This window comes from Euprymna scolopes, chromosome 11, assembly GCF_053919585.1.
Source record: "Euprymna scolopes isolate OS-2025 chromosome 11, ASM5391958v1, whole genome shotgun sequence".
Lineage (NCBI taxonomy): Eukaryota > Metazoa > Mollusca > Cephalopoda > Sepiida > Sepiolidae > Euprymna > Euprymna scolopes.
Genome location: NC_136492.1, coordinates 97,131,453 through 97,156,980, shown reverse-complemented (window position 1 = coordinate 97,156,980; position 25,528 = coordinate 97,131,453). Strand labels below are relative to the sequence as shown.

The 25,528-nt window shown below is 34.1% G+C and overlaps 1 protein-coding gene and 1 pseudogene across 2 annotated transcripts in view; one reads left to right on the top strand and one right to left on the bottom strand.

Annotated features, from left to right (window-relative positions):
- The window catches only part of LOC145287976 (intraflagellar transport protein 80 homolog), a 510,341-nt gene that overhangs the window by 280,474 nt on the left and 204,339 nt on the right, over nucleotides 1-25,528 (bottom strand). The gene's annotated exons all lie outside the window — the stretch shown is intronic.
- On the top strand, nucleotides 5,637-5,809 carry LOC145288477 (U2 spliceosomal RNA; annotated as a pseudogene).

The window sequence follows — 25,528 nt, the reverse complement described above, 5'->3', positions numbered from 1 at the left end:
AAAACAAGTGAACTTATTGGATCTAATAGTTAAATTTGATTTTGAAACGATACAGAGGAAAGAATCTGGAATTTTCCTTTTTTTATGCTTTTTTTAATAAGTGAGAATATCATTAAATCTTTTTTAATAAGTGAGAATATCATTAAATTTTTTTTTAATAAGTGAGAATATCATTAAATTTTTTTAATAAGTGAGAATATCATTAAATTTTTTTTAATAAGTGAAAATATCATTAAATCTTTACAGCATGTTAGATTTGTTGCTTTGTTTAGCAGCGTATGAACCATACATTATTATAGATAAAATTGCCCAAAGCGATAATATATTTATAATTAATGATTTTGATTATAAAGTTGGTCAATTGCAAAACAAATTTTTATCTATGCAGCATAATCATGTTGACACACCAGTTCCCGTCAGATCACCAAAGTTAAGCAATGTTGAGCCTGGTTATTACTACAATGGGTGACCAATTTAGGAATTCCAGACATTGTATGTAGGAGGATGTCAACACTTCCCTGCAAGAGTTGCAAAAACCCAACGTCGTCATCTCCCCTTAACGGGGGATATACATGCGACTGTGACTAAGCATGCAACCACGACTGCGGACCGCTTGTGAATTTCATACTCCCATGAAACGTTCTCCTTTGGAGGAAGCCAGTTAAACCTGGATAGGGTTAGTACCGACCGAGACAAATTTTTATCTGCAATAGGAAAATTCAGTCTTTGTATCTCGATCAAAAGAGAAGGTCTAATTTTAGTATCAAGAACAACTTAATAATGACAAATAGAAAATTTAATAAAAGAAAGGTACAAAAATGGACATCATGAAACAATAAAACAAAACAAATTCTGATAAATTAATCAATAAAGATAAAGTAAAAAACTGGAGTTTACTATTGAAAAATTAATTGACTACAGCAAAAAAAAAAAAAAAAATCTGACACAATTAACTAGCAGAGCATTGTCATTATTAAATAAGGAAATAGTCTATCAAGCAGGTGCACACAGTAAGCATGAAACCTGGCCAGTGAGGATAGAGGACATGTGTTGCATGGAGTGGAATGACATGAAAACGATGTGAAGAAGGTGCAACATGAGACATAGAAAAAAATAAAATCTGGACAGGAGAGAGAAATGTGTGCAGTATAGGAGACTTAGCTGAAAGCTATCGGGTTAGTAGGTGTAATACATTTGAGATAGTAGAGCTTATAGTGCTATTTTACTCTAATGTTGTAAGCAGCTGGGGATATAAATGCTTTTAGGCCTTCAAAATGTATATAAGTTCTGTTTTGATACACGTAACACAACATTTTTTCAGAGAAAAATAAAGAAATTCTTGCTTGTGTACATAAATATTCTAATTAAATAAGCTTTTCCTGTTTTATTACAACCAAAATAAAACAAACAAAATTATTATGCTTATCGTGATCTGTAATTTGGTGAAAATCTGTGCTATTTGTGTGTTATATTACTTAATGAGATTTTATTTTTTACGTAAACTGCTTTTATGATTTACTAGCAGGGGTACTCGGCAGTGCCTAGGTGTTTGTAGGTGTGTGTTTGAAAAAAAAAAAAAAGTGGTGGTAGGCAAACAGGCTCGAACCTGTGACATGAAGGCGGAAAAGAATGTGAAAAAAAAAGTCGGTAATTAACTTTTGCCTGGGTGGAGGATATTGGCACAAAGACGAAATAAAAAAATTTTAAAAGAAGATAGAGAGAGGCGGGATCGTACTTGAAAACGTATGGTAATTAGTCATCCTCACTAACTGTTACGCCAAAGACAACAGTGAATTCATTGAGTTGGAAATTATGTTAAGAATCATAGTAGACAGCACAGAAATGAAAGTGGCTTTTAAACCTGGCCTGGAGCCAGTTAAGCTTTCCACTTTCTGTTGTGGTATTTATTTGCTTTCCCACAAGGTCGTTTATAATGTGGGAAAAAACCAGCCCCCCCCCCCCAAAAAAAGGGGGGGTGTCCAAATGAATAGCAATTGTCTGATATGAAGGGTTTCCCCATAGTGATCAAAGCTAATTGTCTTCTTGGACATCCTGGCCGGAAGACCGAGCGGTTGCCTTCGCTTCGATTAGTTTCACTTTATTTATACGAGAAAGACAAACAAGCACTCGAAACCAGATATTTTTTTTAAACGCGATCAAAATAAAGATAGAGACTTCTGTTCGCAAATCATAGATATTATAATCTCCAAAGTATAAGGAAAGTTCCAAAAAATAGTAACGTGGTCGAGATCCCCCCCCCCCCCCAGGTCGAAAAAGCCTTTCTCGGACATAAAAAACGCCCATGGCCGTTTTTCCTTTTATATATCTAGATTATGCATTCTTTTGTTATAAAATGTATGCCCATTTTTTAAATTCGGCATATTATGAGTTACTAATTATTGCTGAAATAGTATCAGAAAACAGTTATTTTTTCAGAGGATTTTTAAAGTTGATTTATTTGGATTTGAAATTCGAACAATGCTGTCACTTTTTCAACATTTTTCACTGTAATTTTTTTTAATATGTAAATGTATATTTTTCTTACTTTTAAATATTAACTGTCTGTTATTTTTCAAACAATCAAAATTTGGACACAAACAAAACAAAAAAATAATTATGATAAACCTCTTTCAAGAAGCCTAGAAGTCCTTTTCCTTCAGTCATTTTTGCCCATACCTAATATATATATATGTGTGTGTGTGTGTGTGTTTGTGTGTGTGTGTATTACCGTTTTATCTGCTTAGTTATACATGTTTCAGTTACCGAATCATCTCAATGATCCAGTAACTTCATCAGACTTTAATAGAAATGGTTATTATGATTGGAAAATCGATATTAGAAGAAACAAGAAAAAAAAAAATATATATATATATATATATATATATATTTAGGATTCACTCCTAATATAATTTTCTAAACAATATGAATTTTGGAACATAGCTGTTAGATGTAAGGGGCTAACATGTGAGCTATATTTAGTTTCATATAAAGGAGCTAAATAAGGGGTGGATGCCGTTTGTAAAAATTCAGATATCTCTCATTCCTGCGAAATTTTAACAACAAGCATTAGACATGAATTAATAAATATTCCCCAAATTCCAGTTTCTCTGGAGTATTTAAAGGAATTTTAGTGGGCATAATATAGGCATAATTTTCCATTTAAAAATTAAAATATTTCAGATTTGCATTGATTTGATTCATAATTATTAAACAAATAAAACAAAATTTGCTGAACTTATATTTCTTATGAAAACTTAAATTTAAGCCTTAAATTTAAGAAATTTTCTAGAATAAAATCATGCAGAGGATTTTGATCAAAATCGGAATAAAGATTCTAAACATAAGGTCTAGTTTTATTATATCTTGATCTTAATATTTATAAGAATTGGTGCAAAACTGTTCTTTTCATTTTACCCATCATAGATAGTCTTCAATTTATATATAAATATTTAGTTCTATTAGAGATTAACAATTAAGACATAACTCAATAAGTTTCAGGCCTGCCATATAGACAGTAGGCCTAACAAAAATCCATACAGTTTTTATAAAATACCACACTTCAAATAACATGTGTCAAAATTTGAGCTAACGTTGGATTATTAGTTTATTAATAAGAGTCAATTAAATGAAGTTACTGCTGAAAATTTTCAAAACATTGCCAAAATCAGAATTTCATATGGTGATAAAAAGCACAGCTTTCTGATAGGAAAAATTATGTCAGTTGTCTCAGAAAACACAAACTCATTTTGGTCATTTGTAAATTTAAGTTGCATGAGATAACAAATGAGTTGAAGACAGTGTATTCACCACTTTTTTGCATGAACGTTTGTCAATGAGAAAGATGTGTTATAAGCGGGTGCCACATTTGCTCCCAGTTGATTAAAACCAACAAAAAGCGTTGTTTACAATTGTTTAAATGCAACAAAAAGCGAGATTCTGTGTCAATATATGATTATGAATGAAATACGGATCGAAAATTGCACATCAAATCTGCACTCAGGTAATGTTTTGGCCTCGATATTTTGAGATGCACAAGGTATTTTATTAACTGATTTCCTTGGGAGAAGAACAATCATGAATAACAACTATTATGACAATATTGATGAGTTTAAAGGAAGAAATTGCCAAAAAATGGCTACAAATGAAAAGGAAAATTACTCTTTCACCACGACAATGCATGGTCACAAACTATATTCGCAAAACTACATGAATTGCACTTCAAATTGCTTGCACACTTTATTTTCTAGATCTGATCTTCAGCAATTACTGGTTTTTATTGTTTTTATTTACTCACGTTCATCCCCAAAAAGGCACATTGCCACTTGGATGTAAGGGGCTACTATTTGGATCCTAGGAAAGATTAACAAGATGTTGGTTTACATTATATTTAAACTTCTGCATATCAGTACTGTGAACCTGAAGATCTGAGGCAGCTGATGGAAGACAGGAAACTCTGAAGAGGAAGAGTCACACTGGACCGGGCAAGGAGCCCATGATGATGATGATGATGATGATATCAATACAGTCAGGGAAGGAGGTTGTAAGAAGGGAATTTCAAAGTCTAGCTGTTTGAGGGAAGAAACTATTAGAGTAGAAAGTTTTCTGGCATTTGGGGACCTCAACAGTGAAAGGGCGTGATTTTGCAATGTCCTCAATGTATTTGTTCCAGTTCATATTGCCTGTGAATGTTAAGCCGAGGAGTTTGAAGGAAGAATTCTCAAGTAGGGTGTTATTTGTCATGGATATCGGTGATTGGAGAGGCATCTTGTAATTGTTAAATGAGAGCAGCTTAGTATTACTAGCATTAAATGTTACCATCCATTTGCAGCCCCATTCCATGATGGTTTGGAGATAATTTCCTAATGAGTTTGCCATTGTCTTAGATTTGTGTACATCCGTTCTCCCGTCGTGTTGTATCATCAACAAACATGTTTTCAGACTTCAAAAAAAGCTCCAATGAAGAAGTGATAAGAAAACCAAGACATATTTTAACGCCAAAGACTAATCATTTAATAAAAAAGCATTGGATTTTTAGAGAAGTATTGTGTAGCACAGGAAACTGTTGATGAATAAAGTTGAATTTTGTCTAAAAGTTGTAGTTTTATTAGTTTGAATTGGGACTTAATGAATAGTGTATTATTATTAAACTTCAGATAATTAAAATCTGTGCAGAACTTATGGGATAATTTGATATTTGCAAAACAATACATTTTTTACAAGAAAATGCTGACAAGAATAAAGAACGAAAATAAAACTGGTAAATATAAACGTATCCGTCCAATATTACTTGAAAGATGATGAATAGGAGAATGACCCATAGGTAATAAAGTAACAACAACAAGTCAATGGTATGTAAAAGAATCACAGCTGAATGAATCCCAACTGTTTTGTAGAGTTTATAACAAGGTATGTTTTTTTCTATGGTACAATAGCTCTTTACAACCTATTTATGAGAAGAGCATCCTCACAAACACTCACCTTTCATAACTGATCAATGTTTTTAGCTTTTTGTCTGCATCCAGCCATTACTAAGTTTCTTTTCCAGTTCCATAAAAATCAATTGTAGCATCACAAGTGATGATACAATGCAACAAATGAACAATGTACAAACAACTGATCATGTGTAGTAGTCTCTTATATAGTCTTGGTCTTTTGGCTAAGACCAAAGTGTAGTATCTGTTGTGATGACGCACTTCATCTGTACTGTCATTGATCAGTAAAAAAGAAAATTTTTTAGCGTGAGGCAAATTTTAATTTTTTTAAAGTGTCCGTTTTGAGGATCTGGATTTTTTTCATATAAAAACCCGACCTTGTGTCTATCTCTGGGAGAGGCAAATAAATAGGGTCCTTCATATATTAGGGTTTTACTTCTGCATTCAAAATGAAACCAGTTTAGCACTTTTGTGTCCAAATTTCTCACTTATTTACATTATTATATAAATATTATGTATTAAGCTGCCATCTGTTAAAACTTAAAAGAATAATTTAGCACACAGGGCTGGAAATAAACACGACAAAGGAAAAAATGAGACTTGTAATGAATAAAAAACACGTGCTCCTGAAAATTGGACCATCTTAACCATACATATAGCTCATTATCTCTTGACTTTGCATTTTTTAGTATTATTATCGTATATCATAATCTCATTTATTTTGTACCAAGCAGCAAATGTAGTAAATACTGGAATATACAGGGTGTTCCACAAGTTGTGAACAGATTTGGACATTAAATATCTCAAAAATTATTAAGAATATAAAAAGCATGCCGACATACACATTATATATACATATATATCATTAATATTAAAGTTGAGTTTGATAAATTTAGCTTTAAAATCATGTTACTTTCATTTAACATATATAGTTCAGTAGATATAAAGTTTTAAAATGCGTCAAAGACTTCTGGAACATCCTGTATTTTCAACAATATAGTATCTATCATGCTGCTTTTTGGTTGAGATTGTTCACAAATGTCTAAAGAAACAGTTAATTTACTGAACAGGACTAGGAATAAACAATCAGAAAAAGAAAAATGAGATTTGTACAGGATTGTTCTGTTTGTGAGTGTACTCAACAGACAAAACAAAAGCAACATTCTACATAACTAGAAGATGAGTAAAATGAATTCCCTTGGCAAAACTCTTTTGCAGTACTTTTATGTCTCTTTACAAATGTGAAAATCACAACACAACTAAATCTTAAGGGGTCTTAAGAAGAAATAGAAATTTGTCTTATTATTTATAAATTCATAAGTTTAAAAAAAAAATGTATTTATGATATTAAAAAGAAAATAAGCAAAACAAAAATAAAAATTAAAAAACTCTCATACATGTCGAGTAGGTACAGTTATGCTAAAGACGAGAAAAGAGTTTGAAAAGAGGGGATCAATGTGAGATACAGAAAGTAGGTTTAATTAAAAGCGACCATAAAAAAACGAGAGAAAAATATAGAGGAAACATAGTGTATTTCAACATCTTTCACAGCAACAAATGATAAAGCAATTTATTTTTCCATTTAATTTCTAATTTGAATTATTCTTCCAAAATAACCTCAAAGATTATTTGTGCTCTCCTGTTGAAAAGAAAATCCCAAAATCAACCCCAAATATTGATTTTCTCATTTCCAAACTGGATAATAAAACCCAGCTGAGTTTTTATGGAAACATATATTGATTTACAAAAGAACTCTTTATCACACTCTGTGATTTCTACTTCCATGGAAAAATAATTGTAAATCTAAAAAAGATTTGTGCAACACAAGCAATTCATAAATGTTGTACAATATAAAATATGGATGAAAAAAAATTTTTTAAACTGAATCCCTTCCATTCAGTACACTTAAAAGCTGAAAATAATATATTGGGTTTATTTATTTCTAATATATTTTGGTAAAATCAATAAACCATTGTTGGTATCAGAGTTATCTTCCTTGAAGATATTTGAATTTAATATGAAATGGCACTACTGTCACACAATTTGATACTCTCATGCTCCATATGGCTGTAAATTCAGAAACATGACAATCACATTGGCATTGCCGAATCCATTAAGTTACTTATCCTCCTTTTTAAATCCTAACAGGCTTTGTGTGTTAGAATTATTTTCTGATAGAGTTAATTGATTCTCAGACAATAGTTAAAAAGCATAACTTACAAAAGTATTTTCTCCAAGTTGCTTTTCACTACCATTGAGACTTTGTAAGTAACTTTACATTTTCTTTGTTTGTGCATTTTCATGTATTTACATGTCCATAACATACTTTTGTCTTTTTAATGCAGGCTGACAAAAATGCATACCAACTGTTTCCTTTTGTCTATATGCACAAAAAATATTTCCAACGTGTGCCGTCAACAATGCAAATACAAAGTATTCAAACATTGTACCATTTTTTATTCATTTACTTTTTTGTAGATAAGTTGTTGTTTTTTTTTAAATAACCTGGTTTCAAACTCATAAAAAACTTTAAGAAAGGCATAGTATGATATAATCAATAGTTATTTGACTTATTCAAAGCAAAAATAAATGAACATATAGAAAAAAAATCAATATTAATGATATTAATATTTCAAAAAATAATATAAATATAAGCAATATTATGTTTGTGCATTTTTTACATGAGTGATGAGTATTATTACTGGAATTTTCCAAACTACTTTCCTCATCTTACAAAGTGCTATTCTTTTCAGTTGATGTAAACTCTGACTTTCTTTGATTTCTTGTCAAATTCCTAAACTTTTGTTGAACTTAGGAATCTGCAAAGACCTGTGGTGTAATGGATGAAGTACTTAGTAAAATTAAAGTGTAAAGCTACACTCTTCTGGAGGTTGAAGGTTCAATCTTCAGTGCAGGTGACACTCAAAATACAATTATGAATTACTTAGGTTTTCTACAGAGAGTATGTTATCTCTGTGGATGAAATAATGGGTTCTATTTGAAATTTTGTATAGATTCTCGAGTTCGACAAGATATATCTGAAAAAGATTGGAGGTTATGTCGACTGAAGCAGTGAAAATAAAATGGAAATGGCACTAATCCTATGTGGGTTTAACAAACTTTCTCCAAAGGAGGGAATTCTATGGAAGTATGAAATTCACAGGTGGTCTCCAGTCGCATGTATATCCCCGTTAGGGGACATGACGATCTTAGGTTTTTGTAACTCTTGCAGGAAGGTGTTGACTGTTGACGTCCTCCTATAGACAGCACCTGGAATTCCCAAATTGATCACCCATCTGGTCTGACCAGGCTCAACGTTGTTTAACTTTGATGATCTAATGAGAACCAGTGTGTCAACGTGATTATGCTATATTGATTGAAGCATGCGAAAATAACACTCAAAATGAGTACAGCAGTTTGAAGAATCCAAATAAAACAAACAATAATATACAACTTGGTTTTATTCTAGATTAAAAATAAAATTTTCATAGTTTTATATCCTTGAATCAAAAACGCTATTAATTTAATATTCAGCAATATTATGATAGTCAGACTCTTATAAAGATTGTTTCTACATTTACTGCTTAATATATCCAGCCTATTCTTCTTAAAAATTATAGTTTATAACACAAAAATGCAAATAAAAAGATATTCATCAAAGAGAGAGAAAATATTTGTGCATAGAAATATCCATGGAATATTGTATATTTCATTCTTCTAAGATGAAATTTGTCTAGAAAATCAAATTGAAAGTTCCAAGTCGAAACAGATAAGAAGAATAAACTCATCACCCTTTCATAATGGAGCTATAAAATTCTGCGTGTAATAGAATGATGTAAAAAGCTAAGAAAAATCATTACATGACAAGTCTATTTTGTAACATAAGAATTTTCTTGAGATATTCTGTGCTTTTCCTGAATAAAAATAAAAATCAAATACAGAATATCTCAGAAGAAATCCTAGGAGTACCAACCACCAACATTACAAAACAAGAAATCAGTTTAAAAATTAAAAATAATTTTCTCTTAGAATTTTGTTAGGATTTTACTATTCTTTTCTCAGTTTTAGCTAATGTAAACTCTTCCTTCCTTCCGATGCATCTTCTCAAACTTGGGAATCTAATAGTCATACTTGAAACTCTTATGTTGAACTAGGAAACCTATATGGAATTTCAAACTGAACAATTGTGACAAGTCTCACGCTCAGGTCAGCAACTGACCTCTAACCTCATTGGAAACTGTGGCTCGTGATCGTCTCTACCGGAGATCTTCACATAAAATACTCAGCGTCTCAGCTCGGTGTTGATTTCTGCTGGAAAGCAAAAATAAAGCTCCGCATGTGCGCCAGAAAAGAAAGACAAACTCAGAGTTTCTAATTACAAAAAGTTAAATTCACAAAAGTTACAGGTTTTTACATATGTACAATGTTCAGTTCACCGAAACATGAAAGTTCTCAAAATGTCTTATTCTTCGTCCACTGGATGACGGTCAGGATAGATGGAGGGGGGGGGGTGTTCTGGGAGCGTGTGTATTTCTTGAGGTTTGGCTTCAATCTCTCTCTTCCGACCCGAGTATGTGCTCTTATACTAAGGTCACGGGTTGGGGTTTGGCGATCTGCTGAACCAATCAAAACCAGCCACGTCTCTGGATACATTTCAGATACATTTGATTGTGTGCACTTCCACAAATCCGTCCACAGGTTCGTAAACCTGGGACAAAAAAATGAAATCCTTTCACACGACCCCAAGGGGTCAAATCCTGTCAATTTTCTCTACTCAGAAACCCAGAACGTCTGAGCGTTCCTCAGGCCAACAAGTACAAATCTCGTTTCTACATTATTCTGACGTTTCCTGTCATTGGTTTTCTTTAACAATAAAATTTATGTCTGTTTTTCTTCAAGTACAATATTCATCCCTTTTAATAGGTCACCTGCCGTTGTCCGGGATTCAATTAACGTTCAACAGACAATCTCAGAATATTTATCCGGCCTCATTCAGGGTTAGGGGGATCTCAATATCCCCAATGGGGAGCAACATTGCTCCCTCAAACGGTCATGTTACAAAATTTATAACAGTAAATTGTTCTCATTCTATCAGCCATGACCAGATGTGGCACAATGATAAACACCCCTTTTTGGAGAACTGGAGCTCCCACATTTAAAAGCTAAACAATTTTTTTGGACTTATGAGAAGAGGAATAAAATTGAAAAAAAAATATTTTTCAAACATGGTGACCAGAGTGTGTTGTCAATCAGGTTTGAGTTTAGCTGAGTTTGACAGATGTTTATGACATATCGGCTGTGTCAAAGCAACTGAGGTTGGTGGATGCATCGGATGAGACAAAAGGTAAAATCTACTTGACTGACACGAGAAATCTAAAAACACTATTTCTCTTTTTCTTGTTCATATGTATTCCTGTCTGCCTTTCTCTTTCTCATTTTTTGTCACTACAAGAGAAGATTTGCTTTACAGTATGAATCTGGATCTTGCAGTAACCAGTCATGCGAGAATCAGCTTGCCCAACTTTCATGTTTTAATTACAGGTTTCTTTAGAAACTGAAATGTAAGAATAATTATATATTTTTGATACATAAAAATATCCTTGTTCAATCCTAATTACAAGTGTTCATATTTCAGCTGATGGTCCCAGCCTAGATAATTAATCCTTTGGAGAGAATTCATGATGCCAAAAACCCTGCCAGTTAATGGTGCTGAAATCCTGAGAAGCATATGAAAGGCCATAAAGACTATGGACGGAATCAACTCCTTAATTGTAGAGGATATGCATATAATTTATTCTTCAAGCTAGTTGTGCTTTGCCCAGGATGTAAAAGACTGTTCAGAAACATTTCTACGACATGGACATATCAAGTTACTTTCCACGGCAAATGATCGCATTACACATATAGAAGCATTAATTTGACGTTATTCTTATTTACTAGCATTTGTAGTAAGGACTGAACCTTCAACCTCCAGAAAACTGTCACTTAGAACTGACTGTTAATCAATACTTTTACACAAACATATAGGGTAAAAAATTTGATTAGCACCCATTCTAAGTGAGTATTTTTAAGGTTGAAGGTTTAATACATAGGACAGGCAAGACTAACATAATATTAACACCTCTGCCAAATCATGGTTGATAGAATGAGATTAAATAAATGTTTCATTTCAAAATTACATATAGGTTCTCAAATTTGAAAAGATGCACCTGCATAAGGTCGTTCATCGGCCAAAACATTGTGAACAATAAAAATATTTGAACAATCCAAATTATCAACACAAATCTCCAAAATTTCAAAACACAATTTTCTCTTTTAAATCTTTTTTTTTTTTTACAAGGTAGTCACCCTTATCAAGGCCCAGAAGCCACTCGGGGATAAGGGTTATTGTGTGTACATACGTTAGTGTTGGAGATTTGATAATGTGTCTTACTTAAAGGGGCGGTTCACCAGGAACTTGTTTACATTGGACTTGAAAACATTAAGGTTGTAGTCAGGTGGGAAACAGGCAACCGGAACAGAGTTCCACAGGCGTGCACTTCTAAGAAAGAAGCTTTCTTCATGGAATCTACATTTTGATTTTGGCACAGATAAGGAGTGGGGAAAATTTTTGACAGTGGTTTCAGCTAGGCGGGTGTTTATCGTGAAAGATTGGCGAGAGGGGGACCAGAGATTAGAGTTCAGACGAGTACCTGCCATGGTAGTAACGATAAAACAAAGACAGGCTCGCAACGTCTCTTCTGTGGGAGAGAGGTTGCAGGGAAGAGAAAAGGGCATCACCCACTAGGCCACAAAGTCTATTAGGCTGTTTTTAGCAGCTCCTGCCCAGATGTGGCAGCAGTACTCCATCCTTGGACATACTTGGCTTTTACACAGATAGAGATGCATCAGGGGTGAGATATCTTCTGGAGTGGTAGAAGGATCCTACTATTTTCCCAGCGACCTTGGCAACTGACTTGATGTACGTGTTCCATTTCAGGTCAGGAGTAATGGTCAAGCCCAGAAGCTTATCAAAACATGGAGCTTCCCCTAGACGAGAGCCATTCATTTCAATTGATGCCAGATGGGGATCAGAGCGTTATGTAAAGATAGGAGCTTGGTTTTAGATGCATTAAAAGTAACCAGCCACCTCCTCCCCCACTGTACCACGCGCTCAAGATCAGAGGAGAGAGAATTAGAGAGAACTTTGTCATTTAAAGCCTTTGATGTGTTGCCATAGATGGCCGTGTCATCAGCATAGATATCAACGAATGATTTAAGTATGTGTTTTGGGAGATCATTGATGTAGATCAGGAAGAGAGTTGGGCCTAGGATGGACCCGAGGGACGCCAGCATTAATATTGAGGGCCTATGATTTCTGCCCATCAACCACCACTCTTATGAGCCTATCGGGGAGAAATGATTTAATGGTCGAGAAAACATTTCCAGTTATACCATAGCTGGAAATCTTGTGAAGTAGGCCCTTATGCCATACATTATTGAAGGCCTTTGATATGTCAAGAGCAATTGCCCTAGAGAGGAAGCTTTTGTCAAGAGATTCGCTAATCCTATGAGATATAACAGTTAGCACATCTGCTGTAGATCTGGCAGAACGGAAACAATATTGCATGTCACTAAAAAGGTTATTTCTGCTGAGGTGGTTGACTACTTCTCTATTTAATACGGATTCCAGCAACTTACTCATGACACACAGTAGACTTATTGGTCTGTACTGAGAGGGAGATGACTTATTACCTGAATTCTTAAATATAGGGCATACTGATGAGGTTTTCTAGGGTGTTGGGAAGCACTTCTCTTTAAGGCAATGCTTAAAGAGTTTTGTAAGTATGGGGGCAAGTTCTGGTTGAAGCTTTTTCAGCACAATGATTGGAATGCCGTCAGGGCCAGTTGCTTTACTGGAATCAAGGTTCTTGATTAGCTTGGCGACCTCACGTACAGATATTTGTATGTTGCAGAGCATGTTGTCTATTATAGGAGGAAATATGGGGAATTGATGGCCTTCGTCACATAGGGTAGAATTAGCTGCAAAGTTCTTGGCAAATAGTTTGGCCTTATCTGATGCTGACAAGATGACCTCAGGTCCATTGATGATGGTTGGGATAGAACGCACACTTCTGCTCAGGATCCTGTTTGTTATTTGCCAGAACTGGTGGGAACCAAGCCGCTGCTCAGCTACTTTGGATTTAACGGACTGAGCATATAGCTCTCTTGCATTTTTTATTACTCTTTTGCAGTGGTTGCTGGCAGTCCTGAAGGCAGCTTTAGTCTCAGTGCATCTATTATGTTGGTAGCTATGGAAAAAATGATTTCTGTGGAGAGGAGACAGAACGGAACTTGAACATAGCTCAGGGGAAGTTGTGAGAAAAAGGTCTAGAAGGCTAGCATACTGACCGGAAGTATCAGGCACTCGGGTGGGTTCATGAACAATCTGGGTGAGGTTATAGGCAATGGCAAAATCATGACAGAACCTCTCCTCATCATCTGTCTTGTTAGAGTGGGTCAGCCATTCCACATTGTGAACATTGAAGTCACCACAAATGTGGATGTTAGCTGAAGGATGAGCAGACAGGATGTGGTCAATTTTTTCAGATATACTCTTAAAGATAGTAACTCCGCTGTTGTGGGGGCAATAGAGAGCAAATGTAAATGCAGTGGTGTAAGCAAGTGCAACTCGGAAGTACATATAAGGTAAATTAAGGTTTTCTCTGGAGATATCTCTACCACACGGAAAGCCATCTTTAATGTAGGCAAATATTCCATGTCCATGGTGGTCTTGGGGTCAGATTTAGATGTTAAGTTAGAGTATCCTTTAATTATGAATTTGTCAAGGGAAGTGGTCGGCCTTATGCCAGTTTCGCTTAGGAAGAATATGTCTGGTTTCGTCTCCTGTAATTGAGTTTCCAACTCTGGAAGGTTAGAATGTAGACCACTGATGTTGGAGAAGGAGACATGGTAGTAGGGGTTTACGTTGGAGGATGGGGTTCTAGGTTTACACGTGTTATTTTTCTGGAGATATTTCATGTTGAGGCTTGGGATTTGTGGAACAGGTCGACAGACTTGGTTAGAGCAGGACAGAGAGGGAAAGTAAGAGAGAAAAAGACAGGAAATTATTATTTTTTTTTGTAGCCATGATAAGGTAAAGCCGTAATAATTACTCACTAGTATGGCATCGAGAGGACCCACTCGAAACTACTGCATGGTCCAGAGTCCATTCACCAAATGGCAATACATCAGCCCCAGTATTTTGCACCTGCTGATAGGATGGCCTCCTTAGTGGTTAATCCAAGGTTCAGGTCCAGGCAGATAACGTCAGCCCAGAGGAAACAAATAAGAGGAAGCGAGAGTAATGAGAACTGCCGATAATGCATCCACAATGCGTTGTCTACTCTCCATTAAAAAAAAGGGGGGTGTAAGGACTTATTAATATTTACTTAAAGCGATGGACTTATACTAATTCGAAATTTAAGATATTTGAAGATAAATTCCCCTCCCATAATTACGACTGAAATAAAAACGGAATAGATATACATTACTGTAATTTCCGTTTAAAAGTGTTCAGTTTTTCTTCTTCCCAAGAGACACTTCAAAATTATAATAAGGACAATTTAGCACTGAAATAGTTTTTAAAATACCGGTCGAGAGTTTCCACGTGTTCAGATATTCATTAAACTTATTTCTTCTTTGCCAAAAAGGCACCACCATCGCGTTGGAAAGTTTTCCACTCGCTGACACTTGCTATTCCAGTTTCGGTGCTTATGGCAGAAGGGGTGGACAATGGGTCACGGTGGGTGGGATGTTATCGTTTATATTTATAGAGAAAGTAAGCAGTAATCCTAAAACTTATTTTTCTTTCTCGGGGGGGGGGGGATTCTAGACATTTTGCATTTAACGACTGACTGAAATAAAATATATTAAACAAAATTCAAATAAACAGTATAATAACGACACTTTAGCACTGAAATATTTTAAAAAATACCGGTCGGGAGTTTCCACTTGTTCAGATATTCATTAAACTTATTTCTTCTTTGCCAAAAAGGCACTACCATCGCGTTGGAAAGTTTTCCACTCATTTATTAATAAATTAAAATAATTTTTATAAATCAATTTCTTTCTAATTAAAATAATGTTAAAATTAAGTTGAGTAAAAGAAAAATAAGGTTGAAAGGGTTAATTTCATATTATTTAGATTTCTTACACTTCTATACAAATTGATGAAAACCAAAGACGTCATGAGACTGGATTTAGAATGTCATCGAAAACCAGACAAGTAGATAAAATATTTAGAGCAAATAAAATATACAATTACAGTATAAATCATAGCCTTGGTTTGAAAATATTCATAGGAATAAGACAAAGGATCAAGATGGTGGTCATTTGAATAAAATCAATACAAAACTATTGCACCTGCCAACATTAAAAATGGTGAACTCTATAACAGGAAACATAGAAATTATATTCCAAGACTGCAAATAAAAAATTGAAGCCGTGGGCTATCTCATATAGAAATATCATTACTGCCTTTTTATTCAGTGTTATAGGAGCCCAGTTTTTAATCAGTATTGCAATCTTATGTATAAAATAAAATAAGATTTTCTCCTTGTCAATCTTTATTATAAGCTCATAAACAAAAAACAATTTAAAAAAAAATATATCTTTTGCCATGTAATATCAACATTTAAAAGTCTGTGTTTTTACAAAAAACAATTTCACATTGAATCGTTTTAACATCTAGATATTTAGTCAGTTTCTGGAGTCCAGTTTTGATTATTAATGTGATAGGAGTTGGAGTAGATGACTCTCTCTTAGTGTAAAGTTATCTCACTGCTCCCAGAGTCACTGGATTCCAATATTTCATGCTGTAATTTTAGCTACAATACTTGTAAACTCTAAAGACAATAATAATCCACATATTCTTACATCAAATTTTCTCATTTAAATTAAAGCAAACACGGATTATTAATTAGTCCTATTTTTAATTAAAAAATTGATTTATAAATTTTAGTCACGTAACAAAAAACATGTTAATGCTCATAATAAGGATTGAAGATTATTAGCCAAAAATCTTGCGGAGACTTCTATTTTGAAAGGTTAAACCAAATTTTGAGTTTAGATGTAGAATATTATTACTTACTAGCATTTCAACCCGGTGTTGCCCGGGTGTTTGGAGGTGTATGCTGAGCAAAAAAAAAAAAAGCAGTCAATTTTTTTAACTTTGACCCCTATTATGACCCCTTAACATTTATTGTTTTGGACTCAAATCAAGTTATTAAATTAGATCCATGTCCAAGGAACCTATATCTAAAGTTTCAAGTGTTTAGAACCAAAATTGGTGGAGGAGTTTGGTAGAGTTCTCAAAGGTCAAATCGTTGAACTTTGACTCCTTAACATGCATAGGATCACACTGAAAAACTGCTTGGATTAGTAGATGTAGAACAGTTGAGGTAGTAAGATCAATTAGCAAGGGAAGGCCAAGGAAAACATGGGAGGAAGTGGTAGGATGAATTTGAGAAAAAATATAGATAAATTAAAACCTGGCCAGAGATAGGTTAGTTTGGTAATCAATTTCTAAAAACCCTCCAACACATGCCAGCATGTAAAACAGGCATTAAACTGAACGAGGAGGAGGAGGAGGAGGAGGAGGAGGATGATGATGATGATGATGATGATGATGATGATGAATGTATGAAAAGTCTTAACTTTTGAAAAAAAAATTGTATAATTTTTTCAAAAGATTACCATAGTTCTGGGGCTTAACCACTAATCATGTAAACCTAACGTCAGCACTTATTAGCACCTATTATTCAGATTGATGGAGGAGAAGATAAATGCTGCTAATTTGAGAGCATTTCACTTCATATAGGTAAGAGCATTTCAATTTATATAAGCAACTAATTTTACAGTCTAGTGATTAATGTGGACAAAATTCATTGAATTTACATTCCATACATAAATAAAACAGTTCTCCTTGCTAATGAATCTATTAATAGCGTACCATCATCTTCATATCTCCTGGAGAATGACACCATCCTACTCTACAAAACCAACACATTTTTACTCATTCTGTTTGAGTTTTACATGATTTACAACATGAAAAATAATTGGTTATTATTTATCTCATATCAACCCAGATGCTGTATGTGTTCTTTGCTTATCTCAGCATGTTTTCCTCGTTCTGGACATCTTTTTGCCACTGGATTTAAGCAGTGCTGATTCAAAAGAGGTGAGGTTGGCATGGTACAACTCTTGCTTTATAATTACACACACATCAACCTTTATAAGGATTATCCGTTATCTCTCAAGATGAACAGAAGAACATGATATCAACCCATTTTGTGATTAATGCCAAATCCAATCGTTTCATTAAACATTTTCCTGCTTCAAATTCTTACTATTTTTACATATTTATTCATGCTATAAATGAATGCTTTGTAGATTATTTAATTTTGTAGTCATATTTTTGTAAAAATAAAAGTATATAAAATGAAACCCTAACGGGTACTACCACTTTGGATTAGAGTCAACCTGGGAATAAGGATAACAAAAGGGGTGACTACACACCCCAAAACTCCCAAATTGGGGTTTCAGTATTGAACGTAGAACAACTGGTGGTAAAGCAAGAACTTGAGAAGTTAATAGTGTTGGGAAACTGTTGGAGACGGCCCTCCATGGGATTAATGGACTATCTCGTGACGTCACTTCCGATAACAAGTTCTGGTGCACGGCAGTTAGAGATTGGCATGCGTTGAGAAATATTATTGCTTAACCTGCTTTTGCCTGTAATATATGTGAATACATGTTTCGTTCCTAAAAATCCTGTGTTCCTTCGTTCTTATTACCATTTAAGCCCACAACAGAAACAGAGAAGGAAAAAAGAGTAGAAATAGCTGAGAAAGATTTGTGGGTAATGCAATGAAAGTGAACAACTTTCTCAATAATGTCCAAGGGAGCAATGGTAACTAAAGAGTCATTCCTCAAAAAATTCTAAATTGGAGGCACTTTAAGATTAAGTTCACAATCATTGGTTTTGTCGATCTTTGTAACAACATGTCATGCAAAAACTGCACACCTATTTGATAAAAATAAAACATTACTTAATAAGTTCCAGGCCTGACATATAGACAGCATCACTAGTATATGATTTTTATAAAGTACTAACCTTTGAATGACACTTATCGAATTTTGAGACTAATTAGATTATTAGTTTAGAAATTACAGTTAATTAAATGAAGTTACTGTTTCAAATTTTCAAAAGAATGGAAAAATCTTAAATTTGTGTACTGATAAATCGTTTTATGATGATAAAAAATACTCTTCAAGCATAGCAAAAGAGGTTGATAAGTGTTGTACAGATTCTATTCCATCAGAAATGATGGTTAAATACATTTTGAATACATTCTGAATGTTCATGTGGCCTAAATTTAGCAGTTCGAGAAAATATAAAAAGTTGACAAACTCGTTTTGAACTTGCATGAGATAGCAAAGAAACTGAAGATATCAGAAGGCAGCATATTCATCATTTGCATAGACATTTGCCAACGGATTATGTTCAAAATGGGTGTCAATTGCAAATTAAATATTGCATAAAATTCAACAAGAAAATTAGTTTAACCAATCATGAATTTCATTATGATAAAGTGAAAACAAATTTCGAACTCTTAGAAAAAAACACGCACATAAAGCAAAAATACTAATTTTCTAATTTTCTTTTTCACCCTAACCCTACAATGATAAAAAAAACAGTCTAACATTAACAGAAACTGTTGTTGTTTTTTTTCACTGACCCTACAAAAAACAAAAGGAGCAAAAAAAATATAATAATAATCATGAAAAAAAAAAAAAAATTATTGACAGTTGTTTCATATTTTCTTTGTAAAAAAATCATGAAAATTACCATGACTGTTTTTTATTTGATTTAAAAATACATATTTTTTTTATTAATTTTTCATTGTATTTTCAACAAAAAAATATCTATTAAAATTTAAAATTCAAGAAAGCCAAAACAACATACACTTTTCTTTCTTTAAAAGAAATAGTTATTTACCTTTAAAGATATGAAGCCAACTTTCACACAATTTCTTTCTGTTAATATTTTTTTTTTTTTGTCTTGGAGGTGTAAAAATTTCTGAGTAGTTGTCTGTTCAGATGTGAAAATGGACCATTTGTAAGTCTCTACAAGTGCAAGCGGCTCACATGACAATGTTATAAGAAATAGGCACCGTTAATATTAATTTTAATATTCATTTAATAAAAGGACCATCTTATTTCTATAATAATACATCTTCATTGAACTTATTCATAAAAAATTTGACTATAAGGAATATATACTTAAAAAAAAGTATACATTTTTATCTTCACTCAAGATATATAATTTCATTTTTTGTTTCAAGTCAGTATCTGGCATCTTTTAAAAATCATTCAATTAAGATCTACTGTAGAAAGCTGTTTATAGTAATGTTTAATGTTTTGAAAAAAAAAAAAAAAAAGTCGATAATATCATATTCATCAATGCCCATGAGTTTTCAAAGGTTTTTGTGCAACACTCTAGCGATTAGCAAAGGGCTTGTCATCAAAGGTTTAGCAAGGTTAAAAAAGGATGACTGATCGGATGGGCCTCACTTTTGGTAAACCAACCACTTTAGATAATGATTTTTTGAAAGCCTCTTTTGAACCAGACATTTGTCAAAGATTCAGGAGGGGGAAAAAATATGATGCATCATATTCACCTTTCCAGGCAAAGCAAAAAAAATAAAAAAGAAACGATTTAGGTTTTTCATTCACAATGGAGAATTCTATGCAAGATGCAACCATTTGTTACAGTTGCTGACCAGGAATAAAATGTTTTTCACTGAATTGCTAAAGGGAATGAAACATGAATCCTGCAAGTTAATAACAAATGATTTAAAGCGGAGTTTATCCAAGCGTATCACATCAATAACAATGGCTAAATCTATGATGTTATCTACTAACAATATTTTACCATCTGATGGAACTATTATTGAATGATTGCATCCATCTATGTAGACCTATATTGCTAACAACACAAGTAGATCAGAAATGCATGCCTTAATGAATTGAAAGATAGTGCAACAATATCTACCCAGGTAAACAAAACACAGAATATTTACCTACTGGATTAATGAATTAGAGAAATAAAAAAGTGAATACAAAATTAAATAATCTATAATATAAATCTCACCTGTTTGTTTAAATGTATGCATGTATGTATATATGTCTAAAACTTTCGACAGATGTGACGGATTTTCATGAGATCTGTATCGTTTAGAAGCTCGACCCTTCGGACGACAAATATAAAAAAATTGGCTAAAAACATTAATTCCTTCAACCTCAACTGGCCACTTTTTTTTTTTTTTTTTTTGCTCAACACACACCTCCAAACACCTGGGCAACGCTGGACAACCAGGCTAGTCTAATATAAATTTAGGTAACAAGAGAATAGATGAAAAAAGCATACAAAACACATTTATTATGAGTTTCTTTCCTTTTGTAATTAGATGTTTTTATTTAGTTTGGTTTTATGGTATATCAACACTTTGGAGGTTATTAAATGCTACAAATTATTCAATTATTGAAATTAATTGAATACAAGTGGTTATTTTATCTATATTTATATATATATATAATTTATTTTATTTTTTTACTATAATAATTAAATACCTACAGACACTAGTGGTGCATCCTTTCGTGAATCTTCAGTGCAGGGTGTCACGATTAATACCAGTCGAACGATTTGAATCCCGCAACACGAGACATCTCTGGCTCGATTAGCGGAAACCTAATCCATTTGGCTACAATTAACCGCATGAAATGAAATAACGTTGAATTTAAACAACTTAATTTTAAATGTTCATTTACGTCAGTCAGACAGTGATCTAATCGTTATACGATGATCTATGCATATATATATATATATATATATATGCCCATGTATATATATATAGATGTACATTCATATACTTGGGTGGCATTCTTTCATTTATACAGGTCTGGCTGGCTGAATATTAGCATTAAGTTCTGCATATTCTGTTTTTTGGCCATTTTTTCAACATGGTGGGCTAATTTTCTTGTGTTTTCAGTGAGAGAGTAGTGAAATTCACTAAATGTACTAACATTTACTCTACTTCTCATCAAAAACTTGAGAAAGTTTGTCCGCCATATTAAAAACAATGGACAAATAAAAAAGAATATGCAGAAGCTTGTTCTGCATATTCAACTAGAGAGAGAGAGCGAGACAAGGTTCTGCATATTCAACCAGACCTATATATATATATATATATATATATATATATATATATATATATATATATATATAGAGAGAGAGAGAGAGAGAGAGAGAGAGAGATGTCCCCGGGATGCACATCAACTTTTTCATGAAAACAATACATTGAAATTCACACAGCAATGCATAAGGATTGTGCATTTTTTTTTTCTTTCTAATTGACAGAATTAGCTTTTTAAATAGGAAATTTACATGAGTTAATTTATCTCCTCTTTATTCTTTTTCCTCCTCTCCAGTTCAAGCTTACCATAAAGAGAGTTGACTTGACCAGTCTAATGGTTTCTTTGTAACTGAACAATTTAATTTAAAAATCGGTTATAAAACAGAATTCAATAGAAGTTAGATACAATTTATTTATTTGGGTGCATAAAATGTTCTGAGGCACCATAAAATTCAAATATCTTTGTCCTAGAACTCATTAAATTAAAAGACCATCAGCATAATTTATATATATATATATATCGTGTTTTCTATTCAAATTAAATGTTTTTAACTCTTTTTCAAAGTGTTTTTTAACATGTTTTATTCAGTATTTGCTCATATATATATATATATGTGTGTGTGTGTGTGTGTGTGTGTGTGTGTGTGTGTGTGTGTGTGTGTGTGTGGCACTGTCCCTCGACACTAGCGCACAAATACATGTATTTGGTGACTTTAATGCCCACCACAAAAACTGGCTTGGATTCTCTACTTACACAGATGCAGCGGGCAGTACAACTCATAGCTTCACTATATCTCACTCCCTATCACAAATTGTTACGTTTCCAACCCGTTTCCCTGACCAGGAAGAACAACACGCATCACTTCTAGACCTGTTTTTGACCACAGTTCCCAATGACTGCATAACGAAGGCCCACAACCCACTCGGGAACGCTGATCATGCAGTGATAATGGTTGAAATCGCCCTAAACTCTAGAGCCAAAACTGAAGAGCCAGTGCTCAAAACAACGAGATATTATAAAAAGGCTAACTGGGAAGCCATCAGGGAACTAATCAGAGATGCCCCATGGAGAAATATTTTTTCTCTCCCTGCTAAACAGTGTGCAAACGAGACCACTGACTGGTTCAAAACTGCAATCAAAGCGCATGTTCCCATGCCGAAATTTTATAGTAAGCTCCACTCTCCCCAATGGTTTACGTCGACTTGCACAACTGCCATTGCTCAAAAGCAACATGCATACCGTAGGTTTAACCGACATAAGTCCAGTTCAAACAGACTGAAGTATATAGAAGCTAGAAATAATGTTAAGAAAGAAATAGCGACAGCTAAGAGAGAATTTACGGAAACCACTAAAAAGCGCATCGAAGCACAAAAACTAGGAACTCGAGATTTCTGGAAAATCTACAACAGTGTAGTAAATAATGGGCAATCAACAATTCCCCCACTAACCAAAAATCACGAGGTTGTCTCCTCAGCAACCGACAAGGCTAACATGCTTGCCAGTCGGTTTGCCTCAAACTCCACACTGGACCCTTCCAACCACCCCCTACCTGACTTTCCTATGCGGACAGACGCCACGCTAGAAGATCTGAAAATCACCCCTGCTCAGGTGCATGCTATCATAAAAAACCTTGACACTTCAAAAGCATGTGGACCCGATCTCATCCCAGCTGTGCTATTAAAAAAGTGCTCAGCCGAAGTAGCTCCAGTTCTCTCCAAACTCTACAACAAATGCCTTAATGAAGCTTGCTTTCCGGGCTGTTGGAAAACTGCTTCTGTTGTACCAGTATTCAAGAATTCTGGCGAAAGGACTGACCCATCAAATTATCGCCCCATTAGCCTCCTCACACTTTTCGACAAAATATTTGAGACCTTAATTAACCATGCTCTAGTCCATCACCTTACAGATGCTAAACTTCTGACTGACAAACAATATGGATTTAGACAAGCCCGTTCCACAGCAGACATCCTAACTGTAATCTCTGAACATATATACCATTCACTGGGCAGAGCGGTAGCTCTAGATATATCTAAGGCTTTTGACAGGGTATGGCATGAGGGTCTCCTCAGGAAAATTAGATCATACGGTATCACTGGTAGAATACTTAACATAATTAAATCCTTCTTAGATAAGAGAAAAATCCAGGTTGTCCTCGACGGTCGTACATCTAAACAATATGATATAAATGCGGGGGTGCCCCAGGGTTCTATCCTTGGACCTCTATTGTTCCTGATATTCATAAATGACCTCCCCGACCAAATTGCCTCTGAGATGGGTATATATGCTGATGACACTACACTCTATGGCAGGCACAACAGGAAGACGAATGAACACATTTCTAAAGAAATGACAGAAACACTAGAGGAAGACCTCCAATCTGTGGTGGAATGGGGACAAAAGTGGTTGGTCGCGTTCAATGCCGCCAAGACTAAACTAGTTTCATTCAATAATTACAAGAAACCCTCTCTACCACCTATAGCAATGGCCAACGACTCTTTATCTGAGAGTACATCTTTCAAACTCCTTGGCCTAACGTTCACAGGAAACATGAGTTGGAACAATTACATTGAAGGCATTGCCAGGGCCGCTGCAAGAAAGGTGGACTCTCTCTACCGTGTTAGACAACTACTAACACCCGAAAGTGTCCTGTACCTCTATAAGGCCACCATTCGTATGGAGTATTGCTGTCACATCCGGGCTGGTGCATCTGCTACTAGTCTATCACTCCTTGACAAGGTTCAAAAGAGAGTCGCAAACCTGATAGGCCCTGAACTGGTATCTAAGCTTCAGCCTCTGTCCCATCGACGAAATGCTGCATCCCTCTGCCTATTCTACAAGTATTTTAGTGGTGAATGCTCTGACAAACTGCAATCACTTGTGCCCCCACAACGTGAGCACCCTCGACAAACCCGACAGGCTGCCAAATCCCACCCCCACACTGTAGAGATTCCTAGATGTAAAAGATCTTTTTATTCCAATAGTTTCTTCCCCAGAACCGCTAGACTCTGGAATTCCATTCCAGGTCCCTGCTTCTCCAACAGTACTGACGTGCAGAAGTTCAAGTGTAACGTGAACCGACATCTTGCTGCCCAAATCCCTACATAGTACCCCAGTAGTTGTTGCCCCTGATAGTAGCCCCCTACACCAAAGTGGCAGTTTGCCTTGTTTGGGGTGAAAATGTAATAAAATAAAAAAAAATAAAAAAAATGTGTGTTTGTGTGTATATATATATATATATATATATATATATATATATATACTTGGGTTTTTTTATATTCAAAAGTAATGGACTAATGAATTCAACGAGGTTGTTAGATAGTGCTCAATAAAAAGAGCTGATAATACTTGTTTATTGTTATATAAACATGCTCACATCCCGCTGCTACAAATAGCCACTTGTTTCAATCAAACAACAGATATCATCAGGCAGCGACTTGACTATTCAAAAGTTCAATGAATAATCCAGCGGAATGTGAGCATGTTTATATAACAATAAACAAGTGTATATATATATATATATATATATATATATATGTGTGTGTGTGTGTGTGTGTATATGTATATACATATATATATCAAATTTTAGTCATTCAATAAATTAAAAAATTTATGACGTGAAATGGTTAAATTTCAAATCAAAAGATTTTTATCATTCTATGTAAGACAAAGATGGGATAATACTTATAGAATATCAGAATATATAGAATATCAGAATATATACAGAATATTAGAATATATAGAATATCAGAATATATAGAATATTACTGCCAATAATATTTTGTAAGACCTATAATCACAGGTTTCCATACCAGTTAATTATTAGATAATTTTATTCTGAAGTCTATATCATCTTTTAA